At 43.7% G+C, this 16329-nt stretch overlaps 1 protein-coding gene and 1 pseudogene across 6 annotated transcripts in view; one reads left to right on the forward strand and one right to left on the reverse strand.

Annotated features, from left to right (window-relative positions):
• The window catches only part of HMBOX1 (homeobox containing 1), a 109230-nt gene that overhangs the window by 59974 nt on the left and 32927 nt on the right, over positions 1-16329 (reverse strand). The gene's annotated exons all lie outside the window — the stretch shown is intronic.
• LOC136638136 (5S ribosomal RNA) lies at positions 8417-8536 on the forward strand (annotated as a pseudogene).

Consider the following 16329-nt stretch of genomic DNA (forward strand, 5'->3'; position numbering starts at 1 on the left):
ATCAGTGTTTTTGACAATTTACAAGGCACACTGCTGGTGGGAAGCTCACATCTCCCAATGGCCCTGCAAATAAATGACCCTTCCTCCCAAACTCCCGCCGAATACCTGCAGGCCATTTGTGGCACACCAATGTGCCACAATACTGGTTGAAAATCACTGGTATAAAGCCATTAAGGTGCATAGCACTTTAAGTATATCAGTACAGATCCATGCGCTGATGTGCTTACTGCTTAACATCTGACACAAGAGAAGACCGCAGGAGGAGGGGAAAGGGTATAGTAACAGGCGAAACAAACAAAGAAGATATATCAATTTCAGTTACATGTGTTTAGACTCCCGTTACACTAAGGCAAGGGAACCAAAGCCCTCATGGAAAAAAGTACGTTTAGAGGCGGGATTTGAAGGAAGTAAGAGAAAAATGGCCTTTCACATGTGTTTTGGGCATTCAGGGCAGCAAGAGAGAACCATCACAGGGGCTTTGAGCAAAATGATGGTGGGCCTTCTCATTTTGCACTGGGCTCTCAGGAAGATCAAAGTATCATTAAGTAAAGAGAGGTGTATGACCACTGAAAAATGAGACATACAGTATCTGCAATTAATGGCTTGCTATGTAAAGATCTATTCTTATGATTGAGTTTCTTTGTTGCAGAAAATACCTTCAGTGCAAAATTGGAAAATGACCGTGGTAGAACTATTGGGAGAAGAGTGTAAAGATGTCTGTATGCATACCTCTCATAGCGAATTATTGTAAAATCACTACTCTTTGGCATCTTTCCCCTGGGAAACATATGCTACAGGATATTATTGAGCCTCCAACATTGTTGGAGGCTCGATAATCCTCTTGGGGACACACTAGTCCAGTGTTTCTCAAATTGTTGTCAGGACACAGTTGGTCGCAAAACCAATTTCAGGCGTGTCCCCATTCATTTCAATGACTATTATTAATGTATTAGATTTGATGCTACCATGGTATGTGACTACATTTCAGGAAAGGTTACAAATCTGTACTTTTAATAGGCTACTATGTATATGCTTTAAACAATGATATTCAATGGGGCTTACTCATTGAATTTTCCTGCTTGATGCTGTCACTTCTGGTCATGACATCACTTCCAGATTAATGGCTTCCAGAGGGTCCCGACAGATTATCATTTTAAAAAGTGGATCCCAGTGCTAAAAAGTTAAAAGCCATGCCTTATAACAACTATTAGCTCCTTCTAGTATGTTTAAATTTTTTAACTACTATCACGTGTGAATGCTATTGGCCTTGGGTTCTTCGGAACAACACCCATCTGTGTCTGGGAACAGCTTCATTCCATTTAAGTTTGACAGCCATAAGATGCAATCTGCACGGTATCTTGAAATGGATTTCTCTAAGGTTAATGGTGATCAAATCAGTTATTTCATACAAAAAGCTGAATTTCTATCTTCATTCAGTACTTGCTTTCCTACAGTTCTCTTTCCACCTAAATTTCAGTTTCTGTATACAGGTATTTTCCTTTCCTCTCATCTCATCCTTTCCTGAATTAATAAATCACATGTTTTAGCAAGGAGGCCTTTAATTATTTTGCAATCAATAAATCACTTCTCAAAAGGAGTCAGGCTATTTTTCTTTTCTGTTTTTCAATTTTTTGCATATTGAAACAAAATCGTAACTATTTAAAACAAACCAGTAATGAAGCTATGGCCTAGTAGTGTATTTTTCCCTGGTGCAGTTGTCATAACTTAATCTGAAATGAAATTTTCTCTGCATTTCTCTGTTCAAGAGAGTGAGTGGATGTTTCCTTCTTGGCATCTTGGAGATGGCCTCCCTCTGATTGTTACACTTGCTGAGGGCAGGTTCTCGGTGCTATGATCCACTTAATTGTTCTATGTATTTTAAATCCCACCTTTCCCAAAGGAGGCTGATATATGTCAAAAATATTAAAATACATTATCAGCAGTAAAATAGCAAACTGGAAGTAACAAACATTCACAGTTTAACAAAAAAACCAGACAAAGGAGGCTTCTTTAATGGTTTATTCCCTACTTCTCATATCTCCTTCCTTGAGAGGTGAAGGCACAGGCCTCTTGTTTTAAGGAGTTGCTAAATGAACTCTGACAAGGCTCTAATTAATCCATTGACTCCAGTGCCTGTGCTGTACTCACAATGCTGGCATTGGGTGTTCCAAAAGAGCCTTAAGGCACTTTGCCGCTGCTGGGAGACACCCAGTGCTGTTGGAGAGACCTGCGCCAGTTGGTGCTGGGCCTCTGCACCGAAACCATGAAGATGAGGAGTGCTGGCTGTTTTCCCCCACCAGGTAGCAGGGAGGCTTTATGGGCAGGGGAAGGTGGAGGGCAGAACTCGGCAGAGGACACCTCTCCAAGGAGATATCCAGCGGCTGCTCTGGCCCCATGGGATATAGCAGCTGCTGTTTCAGTGCCACTATAATGCACAGTGCCAAGGCATCATAGGATTGTGCTGTAAGGCTCATACAGTATTTAACATGAAAAGCTGGTTTGGGAAGGGGAAATTTAGAGCAGACACAAAATAGGGAGGGGCACTTTACTCATTCTCCACCCCAAATTGTTTCCTCAGCATTCTCCCCACCAAGGAACTCCCAAAGTCCCCTGGTTCTGGTGTTATATGAGAGTGTAAAGAGCATCTCTCTATCCACTTTATCCTTCCCATGCATAATTTTGTATGTCTCAGTCATGTCCCCCCTCAGGCACCTCTTTTCTAGGCTGAAGAGGTCCAGACTTTCCTCATAAGGATGGTGCCCCAGTCCAGTAATCATTTTAGTCGCTCGCTTTTGCACCTTTTCCATTTCCACTATGTCCTTTTTGAGATGTGGTGACCAGAACTGGACACAATACTACAGGTGTGGCCTTACCATTGACTTTTAATTTTCCTTGGCCCTTGGGAAAGTAGTTCACAGCTGTGCCGGTTTCACTGGTAACATTTTTTATTATAAATTTACAAAATAATAGCTTAATTGCATAGTCATTACTTCATCAATCATGGTAGATTGGAAGTGATGTCATTAATCTGGAAGTGATGTCATGACCAGAAGTGACGTCTTCAAGCAGGAAAATTTTTTACATTCCGATGCGACAAAATTGTAAAATAAAAGTTTACAATAGCTATAAGTTTAAAAAGTTGATTGAAATTAAGAACCCTCCTACACTCCAAGCTGCTGTTGATCTGTTTAAAAAAAATTTCCCAAACATTGCAAAGGTTGCAATCTATCCACATTTACCCAGGAGTAAGCACCACTGAATATCATGGTTAAAAGTATATATATAGTAGCCTGTTTAGAGTACAGATCTGTAACCTTTCCTGAAACAGTCACATACCATGTTAGCATCAAATCTAATATATTAAGAATAAAATAGACAATGAAATGAATGGGGGCCTGCCTTATATTGGTTTTGCGACCCACCTAGTGTGTCCCAACCCACAGTTTGAGAAACCGTTATAATATAAGGGATATAGTTTGTATTACTTCTTTCACTCCTGGGATTGGTCTTGGGGTACTTAGACTGCTACCCCAAAAAATCAACATTTTGGCTAATTTACTTACTGTTGCAAGAATAGAGACATTCCACAAGGAAAAAAGATAGAAGGGCTGTATAGAGAGATTCATTAGAGAGAGAATTATTTGTACAGTATATGGCAAAAACCAACTTTGTCAGGGTTAAGGAAGAAAAATGAATTTTTATTTGATTTATAACTAGTTTATTATGCATTGGAAGAGGTATGTTGATCAAAACATCCCTTCAGAGCTCTGAACATCCTATGGGCAGGGTCCGCCTATCGTCAATGCAGGGAGTCATCTTCAGATATCAGATTAACAGGGGATTCCCACTTCCTTTGAACTCCTTGTCTCCATTGTGCCTTCCTCTCCGTGGATTAGAAAAGACAAGAAGGGGAACTGAGACAGTGAGGGGGGGGGATAGACTTGACATAAGAACATAAGAACATAAGAACAGCCCCACTGGATCAGGCCATAGGCCCATCTAGTCCAGCTTCCTGTATCTCACAGCAGCCCACCAAATGCCCCAGGGAGCACACCAGATAACAAGAGACCTCATCCTGGTGCTCTCCCCTACATCTGGCATTCTGACTTAACCCATTCCTAAAATCAGGAGGTTGCGCATACACATCATGGCTTGTACCCCATAATGGATTTTTCCTCCAGAAACTCGTCCAATCCCCTTTTAAAGGCATCTAGGCTAGACGCCAGCACCACATCCTGTGGCAAGGAGTTCCACAGACCGACCACGCGCTGAGTAAAGAAATATTTTCTTTTGTCTGTCCTAACCCGCCCAACACTCAATTTTAGTGGATGTCCCCTGGTTCTGGTATTATGTGAGAGTGTAAAGAGCATCTCCCTATCAACTCTGTCCATCCCCTGCATAATTTTGTATGTCTCAATCATGTCCCCCCTCAGGCGTCTCTTTTCTAGGCTGAAGAGGCCCAAACGCCGTAGCCTTTCCTCATAAGGAAGGTGCCCCAGCCCAGTAATCATCTTAGTCGCTCTCTTTTGCACCTTTTCCATTTCCACTATGTCTTTTTTGAGATGCGGCGACCAGAACTGGACACAATACTCCAGGTGTGGCCTTACCATCGATTTGTACAACAGCATTATAATACTAACCGTTTTGTTCTCAATACCCTTCCTAATGATCCCAAGCATAGAATTGGCCTTCTTCACTGCCACCGCACATTGGGTCGACACTTTCATCGACCTGTCCACCACCACCCCAAGATCTCTCTCCTGATCTGTCACAGACAGCTCAGAACCCATCAGCCTATATGTGAAGTTTTGATTTTTTGCCCCAATGTGCATGACTTTACACTTACTGACATTGAAGCGCACCTGCCATTTTGCTGCCCATTCTGCCAGTCTGGAGAGATCCTTCTGGAGCTCCTCACAATCACTTCTGGTCATTACCACTCGGAAAAGTTTGGTGTCGTCTGCAAACTTAGCCACTTCACTGCTCAACCCTGTCTCCAGGTCATTTATGAAGAGGTTGAAAAGCACCGGTCCCAGGACAGATCCTTGGGGCACACCGCTTTTCACCTCTCTCCATTGTGAAAATTGCCCATTGACACCCACTCTCTGCTTCCTGGCCTCCAACCAGTTCTCAATCCACGAGAGGACCTGCCCTCTAATTCCCTGACTGTGGAGTTTTTTCAGTAGCCTTTGGTGAGGGACCGTGTCATTCTAGCCAACCACTCCTCTCCTCCACACTTCCTCTCCCACTACAACCCCCTCTATGTTTTACAATCTAGGGACTGGGAGGGGCATAGATTGGCATGGGGGGGTGGACAGCAGTGACACCTCATGCACCCAGGAGAGCTTGGGCCAGCCCTGCCTCAGATCTTAAGATGCTTAAAACAATGAACTTGGTTATGTTCAATAGTTTGGACTGCAAGGTTAAAATACACATGATATGGAGCAAGTCTCATTGAATACAGTGGAGCTTGCATCTGATTAAAAGTGAATAGAATTGCACTATAATGCATTGATAGGCCTAAATCCCAGATTAGGAGTTCAGCCATCAATCAAATCTTCTTTGTTCTTTCAAAAGAATTTGGTGAACCTTTAAAATAAGAAGAACCTGAATGTAAAGTATGATTATGTGTACTGTTAGGATTATGCGATTTATAATTTGTTTTATGCATTTGAACAAGTATATTTAAAAGCAATTTTTTTAATTGTACAGTAATTACATTTCAGATTATTAGCGAACATCATTTCTGAGTATGATTTGACCATATATTAAACGTATCCAGTTTTCTACATCCATCTCATACCTTTGTTTTGTAATGATAACAATAAGAGGATTTTGAAAGAAAAAGGAGGAAAAAGTCCTTCTGCTAAGTGGCAACAGGCAATTTACTTAAAATGCATTTTTCCAAACTTCTACACATTCTTGATTAGGAACCAATCTACTGCCAAGAGAGATTATTCTGTAGGACAAGACATTCTCTTTACACTGTTCCAAGAGAAAATGTACCCAAATTGCAATTTATATAAGGCAAAAAAGGACAGACACACACACAAAAGTTCCAAGGATTCCAATTAAAAAAACTGTAGCTGTTCAAAACTGAGTCACCAAAGTTAAGTGCCCCCCTCAACTCTGATTTAGGACAACTGAAATTATGCAAACCACTGCATGCATTAGAGTATCTCCCTGTATTAATAAAATTGGATGTTCAAGCACAGACATTCCCAAGAACAGGATTCAGTTGGGGGATGACTCTGCAAGGCATCAGATTTGAGGGGAAGGAGGCTGAGACCAAGTAAAAGTGACTTGCAAGCAAGCTCTCCTCCAGCCTTTCAACACTATACGAAGCCCTCGTGTGCCTGCACATGCCTGCCTGCACCCCTTCCAAGCACTCTGGAAGACAGAAAACTCAGATGTGTCACACAAAGCAAGTTGCTAAACAGTCCAAAATGTGTCTCAGATGCCTGTCTGGAAGCTGAGGAGTCACGCACCTTTGGCATTCCTCGGATACTTCCACACACATCACATGTACACTAAAAAGAGGCAGCCTTCAGGGTCCTATATGTACAATTAGCAGATCCCATGGCAATACTCATCATCGTGGGATGAAGTGGACAGAGGTGCAGTTTGCCACACAGCTGCTCAGCTGGGGTACTGGCTATTAGCTCTCAGGCAAGCAACAAATGGTTAGTCCTTCAGATATTTTACAAGCTTTTGATACCCACAAAGATCTTCTTCAGCTGCAGCTGTTTAGTACAAAATGAATTTGTGGAAGTTTATTATTATTATTATTATTAATACTGATATTTATATACCATCTTTCTTGATCATTGGAGTACTCCTATGACTTTATTCAAGGTGGTTTATACAGGCAGGCTTTGTCTAAACCCCCGAGGGGTTTTTACAAAAAAAAAGTTCTGTCTTTCAAGAACACAGTACATTTCAGATGTCTGGTCATCATTCTGGCCATGTCGCCTCCCACACTGACAAACAGCTGTGAGAGCTCAGCTCAGCTCATCAGCTTCGAGATCTCACTTCACACATAAGCTGCTGGTGATCTTGAACTGGTTACCTTCAGATGTTGTCTTTGGGCTTAACAGCGGCTCTATGCTCTAGACCAGGCCCTCTGCCCTACCTCAGTCAAAGACAGGTTGGTATACCTGGTTCAGATTATGCCCCTACAGCTCACTGGGTGACCTTGAGCCAGTCACTCTCCCCAACCCAACATAATTCAACAGGGGTTGCAAGGAAGGACAAGTAGATAGAAATTTTAAAAGTGTGTACATGTGCAGAAACACACACACAGAGTGAACCTGCCACATAAAATCAAAGCAGACAAAGGCCAACACAAGCAGCAGAATGAAGTGTTCAACTCCTTACAGCTTTGAATAGACTATGCCACTGCAGACTAGAGTCACAGAGTTGGAGGTACCTACAAGATCATTGAGCAACTCCCTGCCAATGCAGGCTGTCCACAACTACAGCATCGCAGACAGATGGCTTATATCCAGTCTTTGCTTAAAGATCTCCAATGATGGGGAGTCAACCACTCTCCAAAGCAGACTGTTCCACTGCCAAATAGTTTGTTCCATCAGAAACATCTGGGTCCAGCCCTCAGAAGCAGGTACATGCTGCAGACCTCATTTGAACTGTCTCCTGAAGCAAGCAAGCAAGAAAGAAAGAAAGGCTGGGGCAGCCCAGAGTAGTGGCTGGAGAAGAATTATGATTACAGGAGGAGAGGAAAGGGGCAGCCTAGAGAGGCAGTTGCAATTCCAGGCATACTGCCACTCTAGGTTGCCCCTTTCCTCTCCTCCTATAAAGGCGGAGAGGAGGGGGGCAGCTCAGTTTGGTGCTGAATTGCGTCTGGAGAGGCAGTAGCTTGCTGCCTCTCCAGCCACAATTCTGAGCCGTGTCTTTTGTCTCCTCAGAGTAGATGAAAGATGCAGCCCAGAATTACAGCTGGAATGGCAGTCACTCTGGGCACAATTTCGTACCACTCTGGGCTGCATCTTTCATCTCCTCCTTGGAGGAGAGGAAGGGGGGCGGCCCACAGCAGTGCATAACTGCGCCAGGAGTAGGCTTGTATTCCCAGCATGATTCCGGAAGAAATTGCAGTGACACGATATCACCGCAATTACTTCCAGGTCAGAGGAGGGGGGCGGCAAATAAAATGGCGCCCTGAGCACAAAGAAGCCCAGGAACACCACTGAACTTTGGGGTTCTTCAGTCTAGAAAGAAGGTGCCTGAGGGGGTCATGCTTGAGACATAAAATTATGCATGGGATGGACTGATTGGATAGAGAGAAGTTATTTTCCCGCTTGTACAACACCAGAACCAGGGAAAATCCACTAAAATTGACTGGCAAAAAGTTAGAACAGACAAAAAGAAATATTTCTTTACCTAGCGCACAAATTAGGCTGACTGCAGCAACTGTTACCCTGCACATGCCTGATCTCGTCCGATCTTGGAAGCTAAGCAGGGTCAGGCCTAGTTAGTACTTGGATGGGAGACCACCTGGGAATACCGGGTGCTGTAGGCTTATACCATAGTCTTTCGAGACTGAAGGGTGTCAACCAATTACGCTGAATACCTGGCTCAGGATTCTGTGATGGCACCTGGCCTCGATGCCTTTCTAAGGGGATTGGACAGATTTACAGAGGAAAAGTCAATCACAGGTTACAAGCCACTATGACTGTACGCAACATCCAGGTTTTAGAGGTAGCCCATCTCTGAATGCCAGACGAAAGGGAGTGGCAACAGGATGCAGGTATCTTCATGGCTTGTGTGTTCCCAGCTCTGTCTGATGGATCACTATGAAATACAGGAAGCTGGACTAGATGGGCCCTTGGCCTGATTCAGCAGGGCTCTTCTTATGTTGCAATCTCACTTGCATGTTCAAAAGAAACTTTGCCATTTCCCACTAGCACAGTTGAAATAGATATGAGGAATCATCAACAGTTGTTTACTACATTACAAGAGTAAACACGATTTCCAGTCAGTGCTACCGATACACCCATAAATTAGCACTAAGTACTCCATTAAAATCTAGAGTTCTAATGCTTTGTGTAGAATTTCCCTTGCCATTCCACTGTCTTCTGGGTATATCCTTCCTCTCTAGCTCCCTTGTGAGGATGTCCTCATGGAAGAGGAATGATAACTAGCTGTATTCATGGCATCAGCACAAGGCAGACTTGAACTAATGGTCTCACTTGCAAGAGCTTTTCAAGAAAGCTGCAGGTCCCAGACAAAACAGGGGGCTTGTTGAGGGTCATGGTCACTGAAAGGTTCATGGCAGAATTGTGGACTCTGGTTGTCCAGAGACCATTTAAGGTACATCTGTTAAGGGTTAAAACTGGCTGCAATTCCCAAGCAGGGTGCCTGAGCACCCTAGCTCATGAGAAATACATTAATTAAAGGCTATATGACATCGAGTGCATTGTTGGCCCCAACAGGCTTCATTTTTCTTTAACCCGATGCAGCAGGGAGCAGGGTTAGAATCAGGTTTGAGATTGTGCTGTTGGGAGAGCAAGGTTTAAAACTTTGCCCCCACTGCAGTCCTAATCAGCATGAGAGGGGTTTTGTGCTTTTCCCTGTTGCGGTTTTTGTGTTAACAATCACTCTTCAAAGCAGCGATTTGCCCCTAAAGTGGAGGTTTGCAATTTGGAGGGCAAATCACACTTGTGGAAGAACTTTCAGCATAATAATGGCAGGAGGAAAGCATCAGTCAGTCAGTCACACACTCACACCAAATCAGCGCCATCCCTTTGGGGTTCAGGGACCTTAAAGGATCAGAGGGATAGGCAGGGCTCAGTCAATGAGACATTCCCATAGGCTTTACAGCAGGGGTTGATAACATTTTTGGAAAGAGGTCAGATGCTCAGTAATGACATCATCACATCATTGCCAAACTTCCGAGTTGCAGAGCCCCCGGAAGAGGCTGCACAGAGCTCGAGTTGGGCGGCAAAGCCTCTCAACTGATTTTCCGCATGCCAGATGGAGAATGACAAAGCCGCCTGCCCATCAGCTGCAGCACAGGGACTCCACAAGCCTGGGCAGGTGGCCCCATCATTCTCTGATCAGGGCACAGCAATTTGGATAGAAAGTTTTGCCTCTCACAACAAGCTTCGTGCAGGCTGGATGACTTTGGGTGGCAGGCCAGATCTGGTCCACAGGCAAAAGGCTGCCAACCCCTGCTTTAGAGGCAAACAAGGAAGATGTGTGAAGAACAAATGTGCCCGTGTCACATCTAGTTTGTCTTGGAAACTCCAGAAGTTTCCCAATTCTGGTGGCGACATTCAGGTAGGTATTGAACACCCTATTCAGCATGCCCAGGGCGACAGTGCCAATTGGATTCCAGAGTCAGTTGCATGGAAGCTACACTTATTCTTTTGTGTTCACCCACAAAAAAATATATTGGAAAAATTTAAACCATATGCTTTTGTTGCCTTTGCTTTAACAGAGATTGCTCAAAGGTGCCACAAAACAAACAAGAGTACTCCCTTCTCTGTTGCTGCAAAATGTAAACTAAAATTAGCATTTCACTAAATGATACAAAAGTGCTCATCTGACATGGTCATCTAAAAATTAATCAGATTCACAAGGCAGCTTGTACAGCGGGCAAAGGTGGTTGGGAGGGGGGGGGAGAAACCTAGCTACAAATACAGATTTGTGCAATGCTGGGAGAAGTGATGACAGGCCTGACCAAATTATTTTTGTTTACCACAGTAATCATGAGGGAGAGCCACACAATTACAACACTCCAGAACTGCCTCTCCCTCCCTCTCTGCCACACCACCTGGATATGCACCAAACTGCGAGAGGAGGACACAGTCAGGAAGTGAAGTTTAACGTTTAACCAAAGTAGTTACAAGAAGGCTACTAAAGCTGCACAAGAGTCTTCAGAGGAGCTGGTAGCAGCTTCCAGCTGTAGGTCCTGCAACCAGCCCATCAAAAGAAACCTCTGCGAGCTAGAGGGTCCTGTGCGTGTCTGGGAGGGTGTCCTATCATTGGCAGTATTTGTGGAGTTATAACTGGAAATTCATTGGCAGTGGCTGGAACAGGTGCATTTAGAAAGCTTTCTACATTTCCTTGCCAAACTCTGGGCCACAGGAGTCAAAGAAATGAAGTGAACACCAGCAGAGAAGCCAACTTTCAGAGACTTTAAAAGATAAGGACCGCACCTTGCCTGCAGCCAGGTAGGGAATGAATTGGCCAGTGGTGCGCAATACGACACCAGATTCTAGTATTGTTGGTAGAGATGTTTAATTTGTCTTATCTACATGGATGACAAAACGGTCTTGATAAATGGCTCAAGACGCAATCAAGAGCCATGCCACTGCTATCAGCAGCAAAGTATATTTTAACATATGAAGATACAAAGTCATTTTCTGCTGAGTCAGCCCATTTTCCTCAGCATCATCTACCCAGACTGGCGGTGGCTCTCCCGAGTTTCGGGCAGGGAACTTTCCCTGGAAGCGAGAAGAATTGAACCTGGGACATCCTGCATGCAAAATTCGCAGCCAACAAGCGGCATCCCCTCCCTACCCATGGAAAGCAGCACTGAGAAAGTCAACAGAGCAGCAGGTTCTTCATGCACAGGCCTGTCTTATTAAAGCTAAATTCCCCTTCCCTGGAAAGTGTCCTTTTCAGAGAACAAATAGCTACAGCAAATACACTTGCCACTTTTGCCAAACAAAAGGTAGTGGCGGCTGCATACACAGAGTGTCAACACTTGGGTAGCCCAGCGCAACCTCTCTCTCTCTCTCTCTCTCTCTCTCTCTCTCTCTCACACACACACACACACACACACACACAGAGGCCTGGAAACATCCTTACTCACAGGTGGAGCATCTTTCCATCAGTGCATTGTAAAGCCTTCTTAAATCTTCTTAGGAGGTGTTTTGTTTTTTGATCGGCCTTTCTGCCCCATCAAAAGAGATTCTCAAGTCAGCTCAAAGGTTAAAACCAGATAAAAATAAAAACATATCAAATATTCACAGTTTTTAAAGTATAGAGAACAGCACATAGCTCTCCACATTTCCACTCTCATACAACTACAGCTACAACAAAAAAGAGGGAACACAGGAGATTCAGCTGGCATCCGTGCCGAAAGCATGTCAGAACACACTTTCAATCACTGAAAGAGATGCCCAGTAGTGACAGCTGACACTGCAGTCACATAACCAACAAGAGATGGGAAGGGGGGTTCATTTGTTTCTTTCAAAACTCTTTTTTTTTTTAATTAAAGTGCCATTAAGGTCCCTGCCTGGAGGAGCTTACAATCTCAAATTTGACACAGGTGAGACAACACAGGAAGGAGAAGGGAGTGGAGACGGGGAAAACAGGAAATAATATGTGATTATTTCATTAACTTAAATCCTCAGGCTTAGTTACAGTAAGATATGGGGACATATAAATTCTTAATTAATTGGTTGGCTACCTGTTTAAATCCCTAGGAAAGGAAATGCTGCTAAAACAGGCTTTACACTACTGGTTTTGAGTTGACTTTTCCCATTTGCAATTGAATGGGCTGGGAGATGCTGCATTTTGTTCTGGGGTTCCAGGGTGATAAGTGACTTTCACTTTCGACCCTTTTCTGAACAACCGGCGCATCTTCTGTGTAGAAAATAAATTTTAAGACCAGGCACAGCTGCCTCCATTTCTGAAAAATCCACTCTGAAAATGAATCAGAGCTGACATTTCTAATGGACCTGGACTAGGCATTAGGAGCTCTTTTTATTCCCCACCCTCCATGATACTGTTTAATTTAAAATAAAATTTTAAAAGGATGCAACCAACTGGCTTTCTCACTCATTAAAGTTTGATGAACTCTAATTGAGTCAGTATATTTTTACATTTAAAATGGTGATTTAACAGCTATATTTAACCCTTAATTTGGGGAAGTGTTAAGTATTAAAAATCAAGACCCAATTTGAAATTAAAAACTCAATCAATTTTTATTCGTCCTGATTAACCAGGCCCAATTTGCTCCAGTTTATCCCAACTCTGCAACGTAAAACACATACACGTACTTGAGGAGCTGACAGCAACTGGTCCTATACACCTGCACCTGCTTTTTCCAAATATATTGTATCATATTGCACAATGTTGATGAGCACATCACAGTTTTAGAAGTAAGATACCCTGGTCATTTCACAAGGTGTTGAACAGGCTCTCTAACACGACGACTTCAGTATCCAAGAAGATTCATCTTGGATGGGATAAAGGCCCATGATGCCGCTAGGAAATCAAGAATAAGACCATGCAGGCCACCAGCCCTACCCAGTTTGACCCTGCACCTGGTCAGACACTGAGCTGCAAATCATATTCCACACATAGGCAGCCCATCCATGGCATTAACAAAGCAGCTTGTGGTGAGCAGCAGATGGCAGGAGAGAGGCAGACTGGGGGGGGGGGGGACACCTTCACTCCAATTCTGACACTGCATGATTCCAGCCTGACGTAGCTGCAACAATCTACTTCCCTGTCCACTCACCTCACTCCTTCCTTGCATGGCCCCTTTAAATATGAGGAAAGGAAGGTGAGGAGCCAGGCACTCACACAGGGTCTAGGGTCAGGAGGAACAAGGAACGAAAGAAGAACTCAGAGCTGGAAGCCATGGGAGAGGCAGGAGACCATTCTGTGAGGAGGACAAGCCTGGAGAAAGGGGCTGAATTTCACATACTCTGGGCTGCTCAACTAAGCAGCCAAGTGGTGTGGGTTAAATGTCTCTATAGCTACACTGTTTGCCTGCTTAGACATTATCCCTGTATTGTGAGTACGTCACCTCCAAACTAATCATCAGCATCTCTGCCTCATTTCCTTGTAGGCCATTATAACCATTAGCAGCCATGTGCATCTGAACTGCCTTGAAGAAAAGGAAAAAAAATCCTTCCTGTTTCCCTGTTCCCAACCCTATCAAAAAATAGCAGAGACTTGCCAAAGTAACACAGCCCTTTCTATGATCTCAGGAAGAGGAGAGCACTCCAAGAAATGCTTAAGAACTCTAGTATTTGTGGTGGCAAACAGCGTTAACTGTGGAAATGTTCTGGAATGTATGATGAGAAGAGACCTTCTGTGAAATTTGGAACCAGGATACCCCAGTGATCACTGCCTGACACACAAACCTGCCCATACATTCCAATTACTGTAACAGACCCTGCTCTGGGCACCTCTTCTGTCAACATGCAGCAATGGAAGAGAGGGCCTTCCTAGACTGCATAATGCCCTTCCTTGGCAGGCCAAGCAAAAGCGTGGGTTTTTCAGCAAGTTGTGAAACTTGCTTCTATTACAGAAACATATGCAAAACTTCAGGTACAGAAGAGGTACATAGACAGGACATGGTGAACCTCAGCAGTGACATACTGACTCCAAGCAACAGGTATACTTTAAAGAAATTACCCAAATGCCCAACTGTGTCCTTCCAATATGATCAATGACAGAGTCAGACGAGGTACTAACAGATCTCCTGTAACACAGTTCACAAATGGACACCAGGGAGAGCAGTGAGGACTGGGATTTACCAATCACTTCAGACAAGCAAGCCTCATGGGTCAATTCTTCAGCAGAAGCAAAATTCTGTACCCAGGTGATCTAGAGCCCAACCCTATCCAAATTTTCAGGGCTGGTGCAGCTATATCAATAGGGAGTGCGCTGCATCCTGTGGTGGGGGGACAGTCACATAGGCCTTCTCAAGGTATGGGAGCATTTGTTACCATACCTCAGGGCTGCATTGCAGCTGCACTGGAGCTGGAAAGTTGATTTGGGCCCCTAGTCAGTACCACATAAAGTAGAAACACCTTTCCAATGGAGAACAACCTCCAGTCTTGCCACTAGTAAAAGGAATATAAGAAGGTACTTACACAATAATCCTCCATGTGGTTCTCTGAAGATCAATACTGTAGTCAAGAAAGAACTGGATCTTGGGACATATGTGAGCCTACAATGAGAGCAACCATTGGAAAAGACTTGCTCTTATAAGTCATGCACCTTTTTAAAAAGCCACCGCATTGGGTAAGACTTCCTTTGGTGGAACAACCTATCCAAGACCTTTATGGAGCAATAGCATCCACATAACTCATTTCAGCTGAGGAAGTATACCACCTACTCAGTCAGTTTAGGGCAGGCTCTTTCATCTGAGCAAAGACAGAACCCAAAAGTGTCTTGCACCAGATGCCATTCCATTCAGATTCAGTTATGACAACACCCAAATACTTTTCCCAAATGTATGGATTCTCCTGAGAGGATCCATACAAGCCAAGAACCCAGTGTTGATAAAACCTGGAGGCTACCATTGAAAACAGAACAGAGGAATCAGATACTCCAACTGTGTCACAACTCAATCCTATCCAAATTTCCAGCACCAGTGCAGCCCCAAGGTAAGAGAACATCCCCTTACCTTGAGGAGCTTCTGTAACTCCCCACCCCCCACATAGAACACAACACATGCCATTGTGGCACAACTGCATCAATGATGAAAAGTTGAATAGGTCGTAGCTCTCAGAGACCAAGTATGTGATCTTGAACAATGGGTAAAGAAGAAATTGGGGTTATCTAAAAAAAGCTGAAACCAGTTCATTTCAATTCTGTTCAATTCTGCTCAAACTGTTTCTAAGCTGTTCTCCCAAGAGCAAAATTTTATTAACAAATAAATCAGATAAGCGAAACGGGCCTTGTCGACACCCACACTAACAGTGGCTAACTTGTCCATAAAATTAAAAAAAGAGGTTGCAACAGAAAGTGAATAAGCAATGAAACCAGGGGTATATATTTTAGCTGCCATTCTTTCCATACAGCAAGAGTCACTCACAAAAAGTATGAGGTTTTGCCCCACTTTTTAAAAACCTGGGAAGGTTGCCAGTATTAACATGGACTTTTGAAAAGATGGGTTTCCCTGGAACCGAAGAGAAGATGGTGTACAGTGCAATAAAAGAGAAGGCTGTCGTCCCTCCCCCGCAGAGAAGCCGATTACAGAAAAACAAGCATTTTAAAGGATGTGATATATTAATCAGACTGAAGGTTGTGATGAGACAGCAGGGCTGCATATTCTCTGCTCAGAAATAAACATAAAGAAACCTAAATTCTGCATCAAGGTCACCAGAATTCTGCCCCAAGTAAAGCTGAATTCAGCACCCTGGATAAAGCATGCAAAGTAAGCAACATTTCATGCATACTGGCTCATTCTGCGTAATTTATTCAGCTCCTAATAATGATAGTGTAGTACAAGGAGCACATGAGCACTGAAAGCAGGACCCCTGACCCACTGAAATTACACACCCCCAGTCTAGCAGCTGAGATCCACTCAACATCACTCTCTCTGTTTACAGCCAATTG

This window comes from Tiliqua scincoides, chromosome 1 (genome assembly GCF_035046505.1).
Source record: "Tiliqua scincoides isolate rTilSci1 chromosome 1, rTilSci1.hap2, whole genome shotgun sequence".
Lineage (NCBI taxonomy): Eukaryota > Metazoa > Chordata > Lepidosauria > Squamata > Scincidae > Tiliqua > Tiliqua scincoides.